Source organism: Canis lupus, chromosome 30, assembly GCF_011100685.1.
Source record: "Canis lupus familiaris isolate Mischka breed German Shepherd chromosome 30, alternate assembly UU_Cfam_GSD_1.0, whole genome shotgun sequence".
Classification (NCBI taxonomy): Eukaryota; Metazoa; Chordata; class Mammalia; order Carnivora; family Canidae; genus Canis; species Canis lupus.
Genome location: NC_049251.1, coordinates 6,350,534 through 6,369,740, shown reverse-complemented (window position 1 = coordinate 6,369,740; position 19,207 = coordinate 6,350,534). Strand labels below are relative to the sequence as shown.

Genomic DNA, 19,207 nt, shown 5'->3' with positions numbered 1-19,207 from the left:
ACTTAGTCACATACTTGTAACACTGGCCTATCATCAGGCTGTAATAGAAGCCCACACCAATGCATTGGGCTTCCAGGCATGACAGCACCTGCTCTGATCACCCTGGTCCCCAGGGTCCTTAGGATGTGTTTGTGTGTATGTAAAAATGCTTGGCAAAGAACTATATAGAACTAAGTGATTTTTATCATTGTTCTTATTACCAAGCATGGTGGTTAAGAATGTAGCCTCTGGAACCAACCCACCTGGGTTGGTCTCCCCACTTTGCCACCTATACTATCTTATCTTAGGTAAATTGGTCAAACCCTATAAGCTTCAGTTTCTTCAGCTGTAAAAAAAGGATAATCAGTGATTCTACCTGTATGGGTGTTGTGGGCATTAAATCAGTCCTTATATCTGAAGGACTATGCACATTGGTCAGCATAATATGACGCCACAAAAATATTACTGGTTTCTTATTACTAATCCACATTCACCAGCACTTCTCAAAACTGTCAAGATCATCAAAAGCAAATAAAGTCTAAGAAACTGGTATAGCCAAGAGGAGTCTAAGGAGACATGACAAGTAAATGTGGTGTGATATCCTGGATAGGACCCTGGAACAGATAAAGGGCATAAGGTAAAAACCAAGGATCTCTGTATGAAGTATGGGCCATAATTAATAATGACATACTGATATCAGTTCATTACAATTATGATAAATGTACCATACTCATGTAGGATGTTAATAGAAGTGAAGGCTGGGTCTGGGGTGTATGGAAACTCTCCGTACTATTTGTACAACTTTGGAAATCTAAAACAATTCTAAAATAAAAAGTTTATTTATAAAAAACAGTATCATCAAGATGTAATGATATTAGGAGAGCTGAGGAACCACAAGGGAAGGTCAGTCAATCTAACCTCTGCCTGTATCACAAATTTCAAGGAGCCAGGAGAATTTTCATTAGGAAAAAAAATTTAATAGCCAGTATTCACCTATGTTTTTTTTTTTTTAAAAAAGAGCAATTCAATAAATAGCCAAGGTCAGATCTAGTGTTGTATCACCAATGGGTATATGATGGTCAGTAGCACTGAGAGTAATTAGTAAGTATTTTCCTCTCACATATAAGTAAAGACCACTGTATAAGAGGTTAGGAGTGAGTAGACACTAAGTCTACTTCCATCCAGTTGGAGAGAACTATTGAGTATATCTTCACTTTGTTTTTCAGGAGATATTGAAACATAATTCTATCATAAGGATCAAAAACACTTAGCCCAAACACTTACCTCTCATCCTTCCTTGTTTTTGCCTTAGAATGGGGCTGTCAAAACATGATTTTAATTGCATTGTTAAAATCTGCATCATCTCTTTTCCCGTAACAGCCTCCATCTGGCGCCTTGGCTGACTCCCGGGGAAAGACAACTGGACACCTCATGGAAAAGTCACACAAGCTCAGAAACAATTCTGCTTGGAGATACTGAACCAGGTTCAACCCCTATTTGATCTGGATAATCACTGTCATTGTCAAATAAGCAGTCCATAGAGGAGTTTGCATATTTCCAGATAGGACTGTAAATGCACAAAGTTTATAGAATGTTGGATCTGGGAGGAATCTTATAGGTTCTCAATCCAATTCAATTCCACATTCTATGGAGGGAGGAAATAGAAATAGAGAAAGTCATGCAGCTAGATGTCTTCAGGATGGAAACTAGAACCCTGTTTCCTGGCTCCCAGAAGAGCCAGGTTGGCTCTAGGGATAGATTATTTCCCCTGAGCCCTTGAGCTAATAACCCAGGGAGCTACTTCACCAAAGATGTCCCTGCAAAGAGTTTTTCTGGTGACTTAGTCCTGCAGACACATTCCTGCAGCACCCACAGTGTTGAAGACAGAGGTAGTCTAAGAAGCAGATAAATCATGAAGGATGGGGAAATCTCAGTAGGGGACAACCATGCCACACCCAGGTGACGTGCGGATTGAGTAATCTATACGTAAAACTAAATTCCAGTTCCTCGCTTCTGAAGTGTCCCAGTGGCTCTAACTGAATAGCATTCTAGCCACATGGTCATTTCTCCCTGTTCCTAAATTCAGTATAGCAAGTCTTACCATTAATTCTTCCAGTACTGTCAAAAAATAGGAGGCAGGGCAGAGAAAAGAATGGGTCATCTGGCCTGTTGAAAAGCCATAGTAAGATCTTAAATCTTAACACTAACCCACTTGCCAGTATTACAGGTGGCATATGACATGGATTAATCCATTTCTGTGAGTCACTGATTTCCCTGAGTCCAGCCATACCTCCTACTCAGCCTAATTTTACTTCTGTTGCTCCATCACCAGGAGTCAAAGTAAGTAGATTTTGTGAGACATTTTTAACCAGGCCAATACCAAGAACTCTTCCAGTATTAAAACTTCAGACAGCAAGCATGCCTTTCTAGTTCCTCTCTAAAACAGTTTCTAAATGCATTATCAATCTGCCCAACTCCATTTTTCTGTCATACTTTCTGTTTCTATAAATATACAGGCATGTATCCTAATTAAGTTCTTATGCGGATCCTATTAAGTCTTTGAGTTTTGGTGACTGTTAAAGTCTTCTGTGGTTTAGTCTTTTATTTCAGGAAATACTTTTCCAAGTTATCCTCTCTGTGGTTTATATTCCTGTAGGCAGGAAGCTCATTTCATTGCCAGCTGCTGTTGCTCATTTTCTTCTTGACTGGAGGAAGATGGGTTGGGCCTTCAGTTGTGAGATATGAAAGAGGCAGGCATCTACTTTCTATGAAAACAGCTATAAAAAGGACAAACAACACCAATATTGTATCAATCCCTAGCAGATTGTCACTGATAGATAGCTGCCACTGATAGTGATGGATACATCAACTATCTCATCTAGAAACAAATGAGTAGAGAAGTCTTCAAGTATAGGCCATATAGTCTCAAAGGACTGGCCAGGCTGTCAAGGCAGTTTTTTAAAGCCTCTAAAAAGATTTCAGTGTATTTTACTTAATCTTCATACGTATAGATTATCAGCTTGGAGTTGCTACCCACTAAGACGATGAGAGCAGAGTTAACATTATGTTCACTATCCTATTCCAGGCTTTGCCCAGTTCCCTCTACAGTAGACGTGTAAAAAAAAAAAAAAAAAAAAAAAAAGGAGAGGAAAAGCATTTAAGGAAATCATGAATTATTGAATATTTCTCACTAAGGGAACTCAAGCTTTTCCAAACTCATTTCTTCATTGCTGCTTCTGCCTAGCAGTGGCACCTCTTGATGCTTTTCTAAAAGCTTGTCAATTACTAGGGGCCAGAGGAAATCCATTCATATCAAATCTAAGCCTCTTAAGTCTCTACCTATTCATGTCTTTGATCAACAATTGACAGAAGCTGTAGCTTTCACCGGTTTTGGCTGCAATGCTAGAGTTATGTCAGCCTTCCTTCTTTTACCTCCTTGTGTTTGGTGGCCAAGGGCACACAGCACATTGAATGGGCTGCTGGGTGTGCTGAGCTCTCAGGCCATTAAAGTGATGGCAGAAAGAATAGTGTAGTGGGAGGGCAGGGTGCTGGAAGGGAGAACAAATCATTGTGGGAATAATAGAACCAAAGGAATTTCCCTGTTCAGGATGCCTAAGTCCCCAGTGAGCGATGAGGGTCTTGCATAAAGAATTCTTAACCATAGACCCATGAAGCCACTAATTTACTGGAAAGTAAACTGGGCAGTGAGATTTGCCTCCAAATTAGACCTTGGGAAGTGGAGGATTAAAATATAGTTTGTAACTCATATCTTCCTCCCTTTATCTCCATAATACAGCCCCTCAAAATGAATTGCTGAGATGCAAGAACATTCCACTCTATATATAATTCTACCAGTAAGGTGACAAACCATCTTGGTCTGCCCAGGACTACCCTGGTTTTAGTGCCAAAGATCCTGCTTTCCAGAAACCTGGGAACCCCATGCAAACCAGGAAGGTTAGGCACCCTAACGGAGAGAAAGAGAATGTGCATACCTTCTAGCAACACAGTCCTCACTAGCAAGAAAATGTAGCACCTTTGCACCTGGATGCAGCCCACCCTAAGGTTACTGGGTAGTTCAATGTCATATTGTTCTGGTCCTGCTGGACAGGTGGTAACAGAGACCACATATGAAACACAGTTCTGAATGCTAAGTCATTGCTCCTAATAAGCACCCTGATGTGGCATGTATTCTTTTTTTAACATTCAATTTAGTTAACATATACTGTATTATTAGCTTCAGGAATAGAATTTAGTGATTCATCAGTTACATATAGCACCCAGTGCTCATTACATCATGTGCCCATCCCCCAGTTACCCCATCTCCAACCTACCTCCCCTCCAGCAACCCAGAGTTTATTTCCTAAAATTAAGTGTCTCCTATGGTTTGCCTCTCTATTTTGATCTTATTTTATTTTTCCTTCCCTTCCCCTGTATTCATCTGTTTTGTTTCCTAAATTCCACACATGAGTGAAATCGTCTGTTATCTATCTTTCTCTCACTGACTTATTTCGCTTTGCATAATACTCTCTAGTTCCAACCACGTTGTTGCAAATGGCGATATTTCACTCTTTTTTGTTGGCTGAGTAATATTCCATCACACACACACACACACACACACACACACATCTTCTTTATCCATTCATATGTCAATGGACATCTGGGCTCTTTCTATATTTTGGCTGTTGTGGACATTACTGCTATAAACATTGGGGTACATGGATTTTTAATGCCTAAAAAAACTTATCTGGCCAGATTGAGGCATGAAGTAGGGCAGAATGGCTTACCTCAACCCCCTCCATCTCCAGTCTGAAGAAGAAGCATTTGCCTGCAGAGGCAGTGCATGCAGCCCCCACCTTAATTTGCCTATAACAAGCTTTAACTCAAATTTTAAACCATACATTGACACACTGTATGAGCTGGTCATCATCCTATCCTCAACCTGAGGCCCTAAAGCTGTAGATTGTATTACAGGAGCAGAGGCCTAGGAGTTGATGGCCAAGAGAGCCGTGAACCTCAATGACATATACAAGTCTCCCCTGTTGTGCACTCACCCAGAGTCTGGACCCCAGATGCACCAGAACCAGAGTGCCCATTATTCCTCCAAGCCTGAGCTGGCTTCCCCACTGGGCATCACACTGGGGTCCTCCAGCCCAGCTGTGTGGGGTAAGTGTGAGCCTCTTAGAACCACAAGGTGGTCCACATTTATTCTCTCTTTATCATGTTTTCAAGAAAATGATGCTGAGGAGAGTGCAGTGTTCTTCCACAGAGGTTAAACAGAGGTTTTCCATCTCTGGAATTCCCTTCCAGAAGAAGATAGTGGCTTCCAATACCCAGGGCCCAGTAAAAATATCTGTACCCAAAGTCTAAGGTGCAGCCACATTGATCCTTGGGAGGCTTGAAGGGGAAAGCAGCCAAACAGAATGTACATGGCTCTTCAGGGACTGGGAGAGTAGCTTCCCTATGAAGGTAGGCTCTGCTCAATGAATGAATTAAACATTTTTTTACAGCTTACAGTGTATAGAACTACAGTACCTTGTACTATGGGCTGAACAGACAGAATTAGAAATTAAAACTGAAATAACTAGACAATGTATTTCCTCAAGGAGTTTTGAGACCAACATTGGGAAAATCAAGGAATAAGCACAGAGAGAATTTGAAAACAATGGAAGGAATGTAGGTTGAATTTGAGGGTTGTGATGTCAAACCACAGGCCAAAAATGACATTTTGAACTCAGCCTCAACTTTAGGCTGCCTGGTTTCTTGGGCTCCTAGGGAACTCAGACCAAACTGGGAAGTACTGTGGGTCCCTCTGAGTATTACAGCTTGGCCAGACTTTTTAGGCTAAGACTAAGAGGAGGCTAGGATTATCCTGCCTTTGATACAGAAGGGGACTTCTTTCGAGAGAAGAATCTGTTCCCCTCTCCTTATCCACACAGACAAATTGGAATACAGTCATTTTACTTCCCACACAACTTAGTCACATGCCTACTTCATCTGCTTGACACTTGCGTGTGTGCCCTGGGCCAACATCTATGCTGTGCTAGGGATAGAGACGAAAAAACTAACTTCCTGTTTCTACTGAAGTTTACCACAAAATCGTCTACCCTCAGGGTTTCCCTGGCCCCAGATCATAAGACCTTAAAGCTTACTAAGCTGAAAGGTAAAGTGAGGGTAAGAAGGGAGAGAGTATCCAAAGCTATTGCAAAGCTCAGCCTTCTTACTAGGGATGTGGACATCCCTGTAGAGACAAAGGCTCAGTTGTAACATAGGATGAGAAGGCTGTGATACTTGATATGGTAAGAAATATGTACTTGACCTTCGTCCCTGGCTCCTGATACAGAGCTCCTAAAACCCTTGTAATTTCCTGAGATGAGGGTAAGGGGAGCATCTCTTGTTGTTTATAACAAACCTCTTTCAAATACACTCACATTCATGCTAATGAGGTAACTTTCTTTTTTTTACTAATGAGGTAACTATTGAGGGGCCTCTAGATATAGCTTCAGTGTGGGGACTGCTCACCAGAGGAACCAAACAAATGTGTGATCAGAAGGTTAGAATTTTCACAGATATACTCCCTCCCACTCCTGACCTCCAGGGAAGAGAGAGGGACTGGGAGTTGAGTTAATAATGAATGGCCAATGATTTAATCAATTGTGCCAATGTAATGGAATCTCCATAAAAATCCTAAATGAATGGGTTTGGAGAACTTCCAGGTTGGTGAATGCATCTGTGTGCCAGGAGCGTGACACACCCCCAAACTCCACAGGGATAGAAGTTCCTGTGCTCAGAACTCTACACCTCTTCATCTGGCTATTGACTATCGTTCTTCATAATATCCTTTATAATAAACCAGTAATAGTGAGTACAGTATTTCCCTTAGTTTGTGAGCCATAACAGCAAATGATTGAACCTGAGGAGGAGGAAGGTATGGGAACACCCAGTTTTAGTCAAGTTGGACAAGTGGGGTAACCCACTACTTGCAGTTAGCATCTGAGATGGGGGGACAGTATTATGGGACTGAGTCCTTAGCCTTAGAATCTGCATGGATTCCATTCAGGTAGTGTCAGAATTGAATTATATCATAGGACACCCTGTTAATGTTCAAAGAGAAGAGGAGAATTGCTTGGTGTGGAAAACCCTCACATTTGGTATCAGAAGCATTATGAGTAGAGCCAGAATTCCCTCCCTGATTCTGTCATTCACTTCCCCAGGGAAGATTTTTCCATAGATAGTACAGCCCAGTTTAACACATAAACATTTGAATTCTGATATTGTCTTCTGGCGCAGGTGAGCACTTTGTACTTGGCAACATTTATAATGATGGTGATGATAGCTGCCACCTTCCCAACATAAAGTCAACACCTAGAGATGGAATATATCTGACCCGATCAACAAGAACTATAAGCTAGGGCAAGCATCACCACCACCCCTGAAGACCACAAGGAAAGGAATCCCTCACACAGCTCAGATTCCAGGCTCATCTGTACAGCTGCAGACACACTCTGTGATGCCTGCCCGCCTAGGATCCTCCGTGGAACTGTCGGGACTCCAGCCATCATGTCATATATTCTCATGTGATGGCTTATTTCCATGAGAGCACTTATCCCAGTTTTTAACACAGCTCAATCCAATCGGAGCAGGGCTAGATCTGCTGTTGGTCTTCATTGCATTACCAAGCAAAGTGTCTCAAGAAAAACATACTCATAATACAGATGAATAAATTTGTGTTGAATGAATGAAGGAATGAATGAACACACAAAAGAATGAGTGATGGGTCAAATGAGCTTCTCCAGAGGTATTTCAGTAAGCAATGTAGGAGTGATCCAGGAAAAACCCCAGCCGGCAGAGTTAGGTAAGCTCTGTTTAGCACAGAATGTGTGGCTTGGCAAATGTAGTTGATCAGAGAAAGAAAACATCTAAAACATGTGCTAGGGAGAAGTAGCGATGCACTTATTTTTTTCTTCTAATAAAATCAGCCTCACCAGGGATCCTGGGGAGCCCCCAGCTTGTGTGATAAAGCCACAAAATAACTGCAAGAATAGCAGATGGGGTGGCCCTAGTCCCAGAGAAGCCCCAATCCAACCCACCAACCTAATCACAGCACATGCCGTACCAGAGCTATTCACTGTTTGTCACCCGAGACATTGGCTGGATCAATTTAGGGACATGAAAAACAAAGCAGCAATTTTGCCAAAGCCCTTGAATTTCCAGCCCTTGTGGTTTCCATTCAGACCATTTGTAAAGGATTGCAGCCTTCCATTGCCTTTGTTGCTTCAATCTGTGGTGAGTCCGACAAAAAGAGAAACCTCAGGCCCTTGCCAGCAGAGGCTGGGGAAGAAATTCCTGTACCTGGGCCTGTGGGCAGGAGGGACAGGGGCCTCTGCTAGAAACCCCACACTCCCATTGCAGCCTGGGTGGTCTCAGCCAGCACCTCTGCAGCCCCGTCTTCCACTTAGGGCCTGCAAAAAGGAAAGCGAGCTTCACTATGGAGACCCTCTCCGAGGGAAGCTGTGCGATTTAATGAACCTTTGGAAAATGTTTCACTTTTCACACCTGCAAAGGGTCCTTTGGTGTTTGTCTTATGCCACAGGACTCCCTACATTTCTTCTTAAACCAAATAAATGTGAGTGTTAGGGTCTCAGGATCTTTTCCATCAGGCTTGTTTTTCCTTGGAATTTCTATCCTGTTTATCTGATAGAACTAAAGATGGGACTGCTTTGCTGGATCACTACTCTTCCTGGTATGCAAAAATAGAAGGTTTCTTCCAAAAAGGACTCAATTTCTGTCAATCATGGGTAACTTCTGCAGCAGCAGCACCATCATATAAGAGAAGAAAGAAGAAGCATTTAATCTGTGCTCCTGGCTGTTGCTTTCCCAGAGAGTGCTTTGGTTCACATTGGTGTGTCCTTGAGGTCCTAGATTTCTTTCTTTCCCTTTGAGCCTGCTGGCCACACAACCAAAGGGTCTCTAATTTCACAAATGTGGTCTGAGAGTCTCATTAAGAAGCAGATTTCATTGTTGTTAACCAAATCCAAGATGTGTGTGGAATGGTTAATAATGGGCAATCTATGTGACTCTGTTTTGAAGAGCTTTAATGACATAGATAAATATTCAGGTGTTAAGTAGAAAGAAATCAGAATAAAAATTGTATATATGGTATGACCTCAACCATACCCATAAAAGAAGGGAAAACATCCACACATTATGATAAGATTATGAGTGATTTTCATTCCCTGTACTTTCCTGTATTCATAATTTTCCACAGTAAACACAGTTTCCTTTATTAAAAAATATTTTCCTGATTGTAGAAAAAAATGTATTCATTACTTTTTATAATTTATTTCCCAAGACAATATGATAATAGTGAGTCTCAAAGACAGTAGAATTTGTATTTAATATACTTGGAATGAGAATCTAAGCAGTCTTTAAAAAACACAAAATATGTGACTAGAAATATAATACATTTAGAAATATATTTAAGTATATGAAATCTATATATTTAACTATATGAAAAAATATATACATATATATTTTTAAAACTTATCTCACCACCAAAACTTTTCCCAAAAGTAACCATTGTTAACAGTTCGGGCTATAAACTTTTCTATAAATTTACATATGTATATGTTTTATATTTGTACATATATAGGTTTGGAATTTTTAACATTAATGGAATCCTACCATATGTACTGCTCTATAACTTTCTTTTTCTCAATATATCTTAGAAGTTCAACTTGTATCTCTGTGTGGAGATTGAACTTATTTTTAGCCACCATATTATTACACAGCAGAGATGTGCCACCATGTTCATTCATTCCCTAATTGTCACGCATTTGCCCTAGTTCCAATCTGTTCTTACCACTATATTCTTGAGCAAAGGAACAGCCACATATTCAAGGATATTGCCTACAGTGTTATGAACATCTACAACGAACCTCCTTTCCATGTAGCTTTGTGCACACATGAAAGTATCTCTGAAAGTTAGGTTTCTGGAAATAGAAATCCTTGGTTGCCTAATTGTCCTGCTAAAAAGATTATATTAACTAAGTCTCCAGTTAATAGCATCAGCACATGATCTTAGAATAATTTTCTTTTCATATTGAGAATGAGGGCTTTCTCCCAGATTTCCTCCTGATTAATATAATTTGCAGATCATCAAGACAGTAATCAAAACAAATGCAAATATGGAGACCATCATCAAGTCCCTTGAAACAAGTGACAGTAAAATCAAGTAGTAAGAAAACAGAGCTGTTCTGGAAATGACTAAGGAATTGTTAACTTTTGAAAAATTACAATTCAATAATCAACACTTTAGTTCTACCAGTCGTGATTTAATAGTTCTTGCATGATTCAGAAAATATTTTTTTTATTTTATAATGCCTCAAAAGAAAATGTAGCTACTTGCATTTCTTTGTGTGTTTTAGATAAATGGGCAGAACCCATCACCCTGATGATTAAAAGCAGCTGAGGGCCGTAGGGGCCAGGTCATCTCTGCACCCAGAATAAAGCAGCTACAAGAAGTCTAGGAAAGCCTTGGTTAGCAAGGAAGCTTCCATCGGTTTAGAAGGTGCAACATTTCTCCACAGTTACCCATTGGTCTGCCTTCCTCAAAGTGCTGGCAAAGTATTTTGCATACATTTTTTCATCTCCTATTCATATTTAAATTTTTAATTGCTTAATTATAAATTCTACATAGGAGGCTAATAAAACAGACCCTTAGCTACCTACCATTTAGATTTAGAAACATTTATCACTTCGTATAATTTGCTCAGCCCTGTCTTTAAAGAAATAATCTATTAGTGGAATCTTTCAATTCCCAATCTATCATTTCTCCCTCCCAAGAGGATATCTCCATCCTGAAGTTGGTATAGTATCTTATCTACCCATGTTTTATATTTTCACAGCATTTGTATATACCCATTTGCAGTAAGTTGCATTATTTTGTGCATGTTTAACTTATGAAAATAGTATCATAATACAGATATTATGAAGCCTGATGTTTTTACTCAAAAAGTTTTCCAGATCATCATTTTTCAAGAGTTGATAGAGGTAAAGTCAGTTCTTTCACATTAACTATTGTCTTGTCAGGTATATGACTAATTACAAATCTGTAATTATTGTCTATTGATTCACATTTAATTGGTTTTCAAAATTTCCCTATTACAAGTTTAGCAGATTTTTATTACTGTTTCAAATGAGGTCTTTTAAAATATATTTATAGTTTTATATATGTATAATATGCATACTATACATTATATATAAATTATGTATATGTGTATATATTATGTATATACATATGTACACAGTTTTTTAAATTGACATCATTAATTTATAAGAATGACAGAAACTTCTAGGTACTAATAGTTTATAGGATTCCTTAGATTCTGTATGTAAACTATTATAGTGTCTTCAAATAATCAAGTTATTTCTTTCATACCAATCTTTATACATCTTTTTTTCTTCTCATATCACTGCATGGTCTTGAACTTACAATAAAATTTTAAAGAAGTGCTGATAAATAATTTTGTCACGGTCTTCACTTTGAAGAGAATGTGTCTAACATTCAACCATTATTTTTGCATTCAATCATTACGATATTTGCTGAAGTTTTTTTGGTCCTGATTCAATTTTTCAATTTCTTTAATGATTATAGGTTAAGATTTACAGATTTCTTCAGATTATCTGCACTTTCAGATTATCCATACACTTATTGCCTATGTTTTCAAATTATTGGCATGAAGGGTAGTCAGTCTCACAATTATTTCCAGTCTATATGCTATCTAGGATATGTTCCCCCTTTTTATTTTATATTCCCTCTTGTATTTTTGACTAATTTTTCCAGAAGTTTATCAGTCTTTTTTTTAAGATTTTATTTATTTATTCATGAGAGACACACAGAGAGAGAGAGAGGCAGAGACACAGGCAAAGGAAGAAGCAGGCTTCATGCAGGGAGCCCGATGTGGGATTCGATCCTGGGTCTCCATGATCATGCCCTGGGCTACAGGCAGGCGCCCAACGGCTGAGCCACCCAGGGATCCCAATTTTATCAGTCTTTTTAAAGACCAGCCTTTGTCCTTGTTAATATTTCTTATTCTTTCTTGGATTTCCTGTCCATTGATCTCTGCTCTCATCATTAGTATTTATTTCCTTCGACTTGTTTCATGTTACTTTTTGTTGTTTTCCCCTTTTTGAATTAAATAACTAACTCATTTTTTTTTCAATTTTTCTTCTCTAATATATGCATTTAATTGCCCTGATTCCTTCAAATATCTGCATCCAAGAAGCAGCTAATCTCCATCAGGTGAAGAAGGAGAAGGAGGAAGAGGAGATAATAGCTGACAATGATCCTGAGGAACTTTTCTATGGCTTGACTGGATGGAGCCATCCCAGGGATTACTATGACATGGGAAGAACAGATTGAGAAAATCAGTCAAAATATGTAATCATTTTAAAAATAGGATTTGGTGCACTTATTAGCATGTGTGTTGTGAGTTGTACAATGTGTAGAGAAATGTGTTTGAAAATATGTATATAAAATCCATGAAAAATTACAAAGTCAAACTCCTATAAAAAATAATCAGATAAAAAAATAAAACTTTTCCAGGAAAAAAAAAGTTATAAATGTCAGGATCCCTGGGTGGCTCAGTGGTTTAGCATCTGCCTTAGGCCCAGGGCGGGATCCTGGAGTCCCGTGATCAAGTCCCACATCGGGCACCCTGCATGGAGCCTGCTTCTCCCTCTGCCTGTGTCTCTGCCTCTCTCTCTCTCTGTCTCTCATGAATAAATAAATAAAATCTTTTAAAAACAAAATAAAGTAAAAAAAATAGTTATGTCTTTCTGTGTACCACATCAGCTGAATGCCTTACATATTGTTATAAATTCTTTTAATTATTCAGTTTTAAATATTTAATGACTTTCATTGTGGTTTCTTCTATGACATGTGAATCATTTCATGCTACTTATTTTTCAAACTGAATAATCAGAATAACATTGATAAGAATATTGCTTCTCGAATACTTGTTTTCTCTTTTTCATGTGGTCAGTTGTGAGAAACAAAATTCCAATATGTGTAATATGGGTGCAAGATTCTATTCATTTCCATTAGATCAGGCTCTGTGACAGTAGTACTTCTTTTTTTAAAGATTTTATTTATTTATTCATGAGAGACAGAGAGAGAGAGAGAGAGAGAGGCAAAGACACAGGCAGAGGGAGAAGCAGGCTCCATGCAGGGAGCCCAACGCGGGACTCGACCCTGGGACCCTAGGATCATGCCCTGAGCCAAAGGCAGGCGCTAAACCGCTGAGCCACCCAGGGATCCCCTGCCCAGTACTTCTTGATAATCAGGCAACTACCCCTCCTCCTTTCTTCAGGTCATGCTGCTAGTCAAGGTCATATGACTAGGTCTAGTGAATGGAAGCTTCATGTCTCTCTTTCAGGCTGAAGCAGTGAAAACCCATGCATAATTTTCTGATCTTTTTTCACCTTCTGCAGTGAAAGAAGTAGCCGCTTGTCCCAGATAATAAATCTAAAAGATCACAAGCCTCCATTAGCCTCTGTAGAGAGACATAGTCAGAGACTCTTTTGAACAAAATGTGAGTGAGAAATAAATGGTGACTATTGAGTCATTAAAATGGCATCACTTCTCCTAACCTTACAAATATGCCTTGTTCATTATGTTGTTCAAATTTTCCTACTTCTTCAGAACTTATTGTTTGATTAATATATTTCTGAGAAATGTGCGTTAAAACTGTTTTGATTATATATTTGTCAATTTCTGTTTCCAATCATGTCCCTGTGGGATTTATATATGTTTGATACATGCAAATTCAAAATCTAAAATCTTCCTAATGGGGGTGCCTAGGTGGCACATTTGATTGAGCATCTGACTCTTGGCTCTGGCTCAGGTCTTGATCTCAGGATTCTGGGATAGAGCCACCTCATTGGCTCTGCATTCAGCACAGAGTCCATTTGAGTTCCTCTCTCCCTTGCTCTCTACCCTGCCCCCACACACTCATGTGCACGCACTCATGTGCACGTGCTCTCCCTCTCTCTCTCAAATAAATATTTTTAAAATAATAATAAAATCTTCCTAATGAATTGTTTATATATTATTCATTATATAATGATATTGTATCACTAATAATAGTTTGTATCTTGCATCAATTCTGACATTGGTATGATATTGATAATTTTAATATAGTTACATCAATTTTATTTTAATTAATGTTTGCTTACTATATCCAACTATACATATACATATAAGTAGGTACATACATACACACACATGCATATGGGCATGTAAACATATTCACATCATTTACACAGTTGGAATATATTTTATCCAATCAGAATCTGGGTCTTTTTTTATTTTTCAGAAGGAGAAGGTTCAGGAAGAGGCAAAGGGAGAGAGATAATCCCATGCATGGGAGGAGCCCAACATGGGGCTCAGTGTCAGAACCCTGAGATCATGACCCAAGCTGAAATCAAGAGTCAGTTGCTTAACTGACTGAGCCACTCCGTGCCCCTCTGTCTTCTCATAGATGTCTTTAAGCCATTCATATATCATTCATAACTGATATATATACTTGTTTCTACCACTGTATTTTGTCATTTTTCTTCTTTATACTCCTTTTCTGAATTAAATTGAATAACCATGTTTTCTTCTTACTTTTTACCTTGGTCATTTTTAAGAGCCTCACACACACACACACACACACACACACACACACTTTTCTGGTCAAAACTCAATCTGACTCTACTATCTGAAGATTAAACTTTTAATAAACTCAGGAAAATTCTTAGATAATCTCAAATAGTCTCACCAATTACTTAATTGAGAAATTATGGCTCTCAATTCCTGCATAGAAATCTGGGAATTAAAATATATAATTTCCTTGAACTAAGCTCCCAAAATTCAAATAGTTACTCAGTGCTTTAAATATTGTCTTAGATATTTTTAATTCTATCCCCTTTATTTTTTATTTTTTAATTCTATCCCCTTTATTCCATCCTCTCCATTACTGTCTTTGTTTATACCTTCAGCCTCTCACTTGGAGTACTGTAAAGTCCTAACAGGTCTCCCTACCTCAAGTCTTGGCGTGTTGCCTCCTCTAAATCCACACTGCATGCAGAGAGGTATATGTCTAAAAGTCTGCTATAACCAGCCATACCTCTGCCTTAAAGCCCAAAGTTTCCCCAAATCTATAAGATCAGACTTCCTAGCAAAGTATTCAAAAATGTACAAAATTCTTGGTTGCCTGTCTATTCTTGGCTTCCCAGGTCATCTCCAGCCACATCCTCCTGCAAACTTTAGACTCTAGTAGTACCTAAGTACTTGTAGTTCCCTGTATAGTTCATGCTGTGACATACTTTTAGGACTTTGTTCATGCTAGTTCCTTGTACTTAGTGTCTTGCAACACCCTTCCTATTTTTTTGAACTCTGAGTAACTCAGTCTTCATAACACTGCATGAATTCTGAGGCTAATTATAAGAAGCTTTGCAGATTCATCTGAAATCTCTTGGGATACTCATTCACTGGCAGTATGCAGGCTCCATGTTGTTGGAAGCCCAAGGACATGGACAGACTGATTGTAGAAAAATCAATTTAGTCCTAGCTGAATTCCTAGATACTGACCAACATCAACTGCTAGCCATGAGCCATCTTGGATAACCAGTCCTGCTGAGCCTGAAGATGGTTCCACTCCTGGCCACCATCTGACTGCAATCACATAAGAGACCTACCCCCAACAGGACTTCCCAGGTGAGCCCAAACAACATATAATAATATTAAATATAATAATATTAAATATAATAATAAATTGCTATATTAGCCAGTGAGTTTCAAGGAGGTTTATTATATGGCAATTGATAACCAGAGCAATCTCCTGAAATAGATGTTCAATAATTACTGGTTCAGCTGAAAAGGAAACTGATGCCTCATATGCTTCCATTGGGGTAGCTTATACTTTTGAGTTTCCTATAATTTTCAAAGGTGGTTTACCTCTAGAGAAAGTAATTTATTCACAAACTCCATGTTTGTGAGAATGTTTACTGAATAAATGGACAATTTATTTTTCAGTGACTCCTTAGATGCATCACACTCCTTGAGGATGCTAAGTTAGGAACCAAGTAAAAACCATATACCTGTTTCCCAACTTGAAGAATTAAGTAGATTTTATCCACATGTGCGACAATTGAAGTACAGGCCAACTGTTACTTATCACTTTTCATGGTCAATTCTAATGCAGAAATGTTTCTTCCCAGTGTCAGCCTCACAGTCAGCTTTATACCTCATATCTTAAAGTGTCTGCTTAGAAGACCAGAGAAGGCAAATGGCAAACTGTAGGTAGAAAGTGATATCCTTCAATAGTTCTTTTGGCTTTACTTTCTAAAAAAAAATGATTTGGAAAATGCTCGGTATTAACTTCAGTAAGAATGAGCATGCCCACCATAAAGGCAAAATGGTTGTAGAGAGGAGTTCTTTATCTACCAACATTGTAGGACCATCAGTAAAACAGATAATTGCAGCTGGGCTGTGGATAAAATTGAGGTGATATGAATGTGATGTTCTCTACATAGCTAAAACAGAAAGTTTGGCCTGGATTTTGAGGTTTGGTGTGCTGAATATCTTCTTCCATTTTCCCCTTCAGATTCACTTTCTACCCTGCTACAAATCCAGAAGGACTTCTACCCAGTTACAAACTCCAGGGGATTCTATCAAGGGGTTCCACTGATACCTGACTACCCAATGGTTCAGATAATGGAAAGCTCTAGCAAAAGGGTAGGAGGCAGAAGGAAAGTGAAGTCGGATTATTAATTCTCCAGCTCTCCTTTTAATGGAGCTTGGTTGCTGTCATTTGGCTGCTCTCACTCCTGAAGTCACAGCTCCTGTTGGGGAGCCTTCTTCACAGAGTTCTTTCTGTCTTGGTTCCAACAACCAGTCCTTTCCTTGCTCCTTCAGATCCAGGGGTATTACTATCTCCATCCTTTGTTGCTTTCCCTAAATCCTGCTCACACTTTTATTAAACTCTTTAACCCAAATTGAATGGGACCCTGAATGCTATAGATGGTATGTTGATTGCCATTCTGTCCCCATCTCTCCAGACCCCCATGATCAAACCTATTTCCTATGCATGTGGTAGAGAGGACCAGGAAGGAGGAGACATAGAGTGTCCTGCCAAAGCTTCTGGCATGATTCTTTGAGAATCCCTACCTGGGGATTACACAGACAGGTTACTGTAGGGGTAGCCAGACCTCCCATTTTAGCTAGCAGACCCCAACATTTAGGTCTTCTGCTCATGCAGACTCTACAATTTGCTGCTACTCCTTCCCCTGCCAAATAGGGACTGGATAAAGAGTGAACTAGCGAATCAAAAACTAGGTCACTACATCTGAAGAATGGGGGTGGGGGAGTGGAAGAGGATCTAAGACGCCAAGACAGAGAAATGAGAGGACTCAATAAATAAGGCTCATTCCAATAGGTAGAAGGGAATTGAGCTGGAAAAGTTCCTTGGCTTTTTTTTTTTCTATTGTTCCTGGATATTTTATGTAGTATATTTAATGGGGCTAAAGAGACTGGATATTATTTTCCCAAAATTTTCCAATTTCCTCCTTCTTTTCAAACCCAAGATATTTCTCTCAAGCCTCCCCTTCATGGTTTCAGACTGACTTCAGGGAGCCCTGGTTCCATAGAGATGCCACAGAGGCCTCTTTGAGGGTGAGGGATCTCAGTAGGTGGAGCTCAAAGTCAGTGGCTGCCCCCAGTCCTGACCACCCAAATTTGTTCTTTATTTATTTTCCAAATTGGGTTCTATATAGCATTTCATTTTTTAAAAAGGTGTGAGGGAGGGAAGAATCTCCTACTTATAAAAGAAAAAAAATGTGGACCATTGCTCTTCTCTGTTATAATCTCCTTAGAGTTTGCTGGTTCCTAAGGGCTAAGGACAATTTCATGATCCTTTTTTGTTCTTATTTCAGTGCATCTTACAGCACAGAGGTGAAGCTGCAAAATTACTCAGAAGCTGAGCATCTCCAATTTGAAGCAACCCGAGTGGTCATCTCCTGTAGTCTTCCACTTTGTCACAGTATTCCTCACAGCAGGACGGCCACCCTGTGTTTGAACACCTCTAAGGACAGGTAGTTCTCTCAGAAGAGCAGCCCACCTTATCATTCAATAGCTCTAGTCATTAAAATGTCTGCAGTTATATGGTTTCAAATTATACCTCTGTATGATTTAGGACATTTTGTCTTCTAGACATACACAAATACAAAGTAAGTCTACATGACAATGCTTCCAATATTTAAATTAAACTGTTAACGAGTAACTCTTATCTCCTATCTCAAATGTCCAGTTAGGTTCTTCACTATCCTTACATGAGTCCTTGTTTATTCATATCCACTTTTAAAAAGGCCAAAACTAGAATAATTTAGATGTGGTATGACCAACTAGAGATAACCTGGATACCACACTAGTATTGAAAGAGCCTAAAATACCTTGTTTTTAGCAGTTGCATCCCACTTAGAGTTCATTCACAGTTTGTGGTAAATAAACACCAAACTCTGCTTTTAAGCCATATCCTCTATCTTGTTCTTAGCCAAGTTTCGAGTTTTTTTTTTTTTTTTTTGGTGGGGTGGGGGGCTGGGGGGCTTAAATGTAGGATTCCATTTATCCATATTTTATTTTATTCTACTCATTTCAGTACATTACCATAGCTTATTGTAATATTTTCTTTAAGTTTTTATTCTGTTATTCAACATACTCAACATAGTTTTGTGACACACTCATAATTAATGAATAAGAAAATAAATTTATAGCACTTACTTCAACTAACATCCAAATCATGAAGTTTCCAATCATTGCCATACTATATCTCTGTAATGGATTAATCAAATATATTAGAAAATAATAACAATGGCCTCCATTAATTGTTGAAGGGGAATGAACAAATGAACTTTAAATTTTTTTAATAAATTTATTTTTTATCGGTGTTCAATTTGTCAACTTACAGAATAATACCCAGTGCTCATCCCATCAAGTGCCCACCTCAGTGCCCGCCACCCAGGCTCCCCCACCCCCCGCCCACCTCCCCTTCCACCACCCCTAGTTCGTTTCCCAGAATTAGGAGTCTTCCATGATCTGTCTCCCTTTCTGATATATCCCGCTTATTTTTTCTCCTTTCCCCTTTATTCCCTTTCACTATTATTTATATTCCCCAAATGAATGAGAACA

The 19,207-nt window shown here is 38.9% G+C and overlaps 2 long non-coding RNA genes across 28 annotated transcripts in view; both read left to right on the top strand.

Annotated features, from left to right (window-relative positions):
- LOC102155895 overlaps positions 1-12,611 on the top strand; it is a 648,303-nt gene extending 635,692 nt beyond the window's left edge. For 19 of the 27 annotated variants that reach the window (XR_005381490.1, XR_005381486.1, XR_005381489.1 and 16 more), the window contains 4 exons: positions 1,360-1,463; positions 2,199-2,319; positions 10,404-10,546; positions 12,261-12,611. This is a non-coding gene — a long non-coding RNA (uncharacterized LOC102155895). Of the gene's footprint in view, positions 1-1,359; positions 1,464-2,198; positions 2,320-7,266; positions 10,378-10,403; positions 10,547-12,260 lie in introns of those variants that run through there. The other 8 variants (XR_005381468.1, XR_005381473.1, XR_005381469.1 and 5 more) reach the window with 6 other exon arrangements.
- A 178-nt stretch (positions 12,612-12,789) lies between these two features.
- LOC111093382 lies at positions 12,790-18,578 on the top strand. The gene is made up of 3 exons (XR_005381341.1): positions 12,790-15,739; positions 16,629-16,759; positions 17,956-18,578. It is a non-coding gene; the product is annotated as an uncharacterized LOC111093382 (long non-coding RNA).
- Positions 18,579-19,207: the final 629 nt, after the last annotated feature.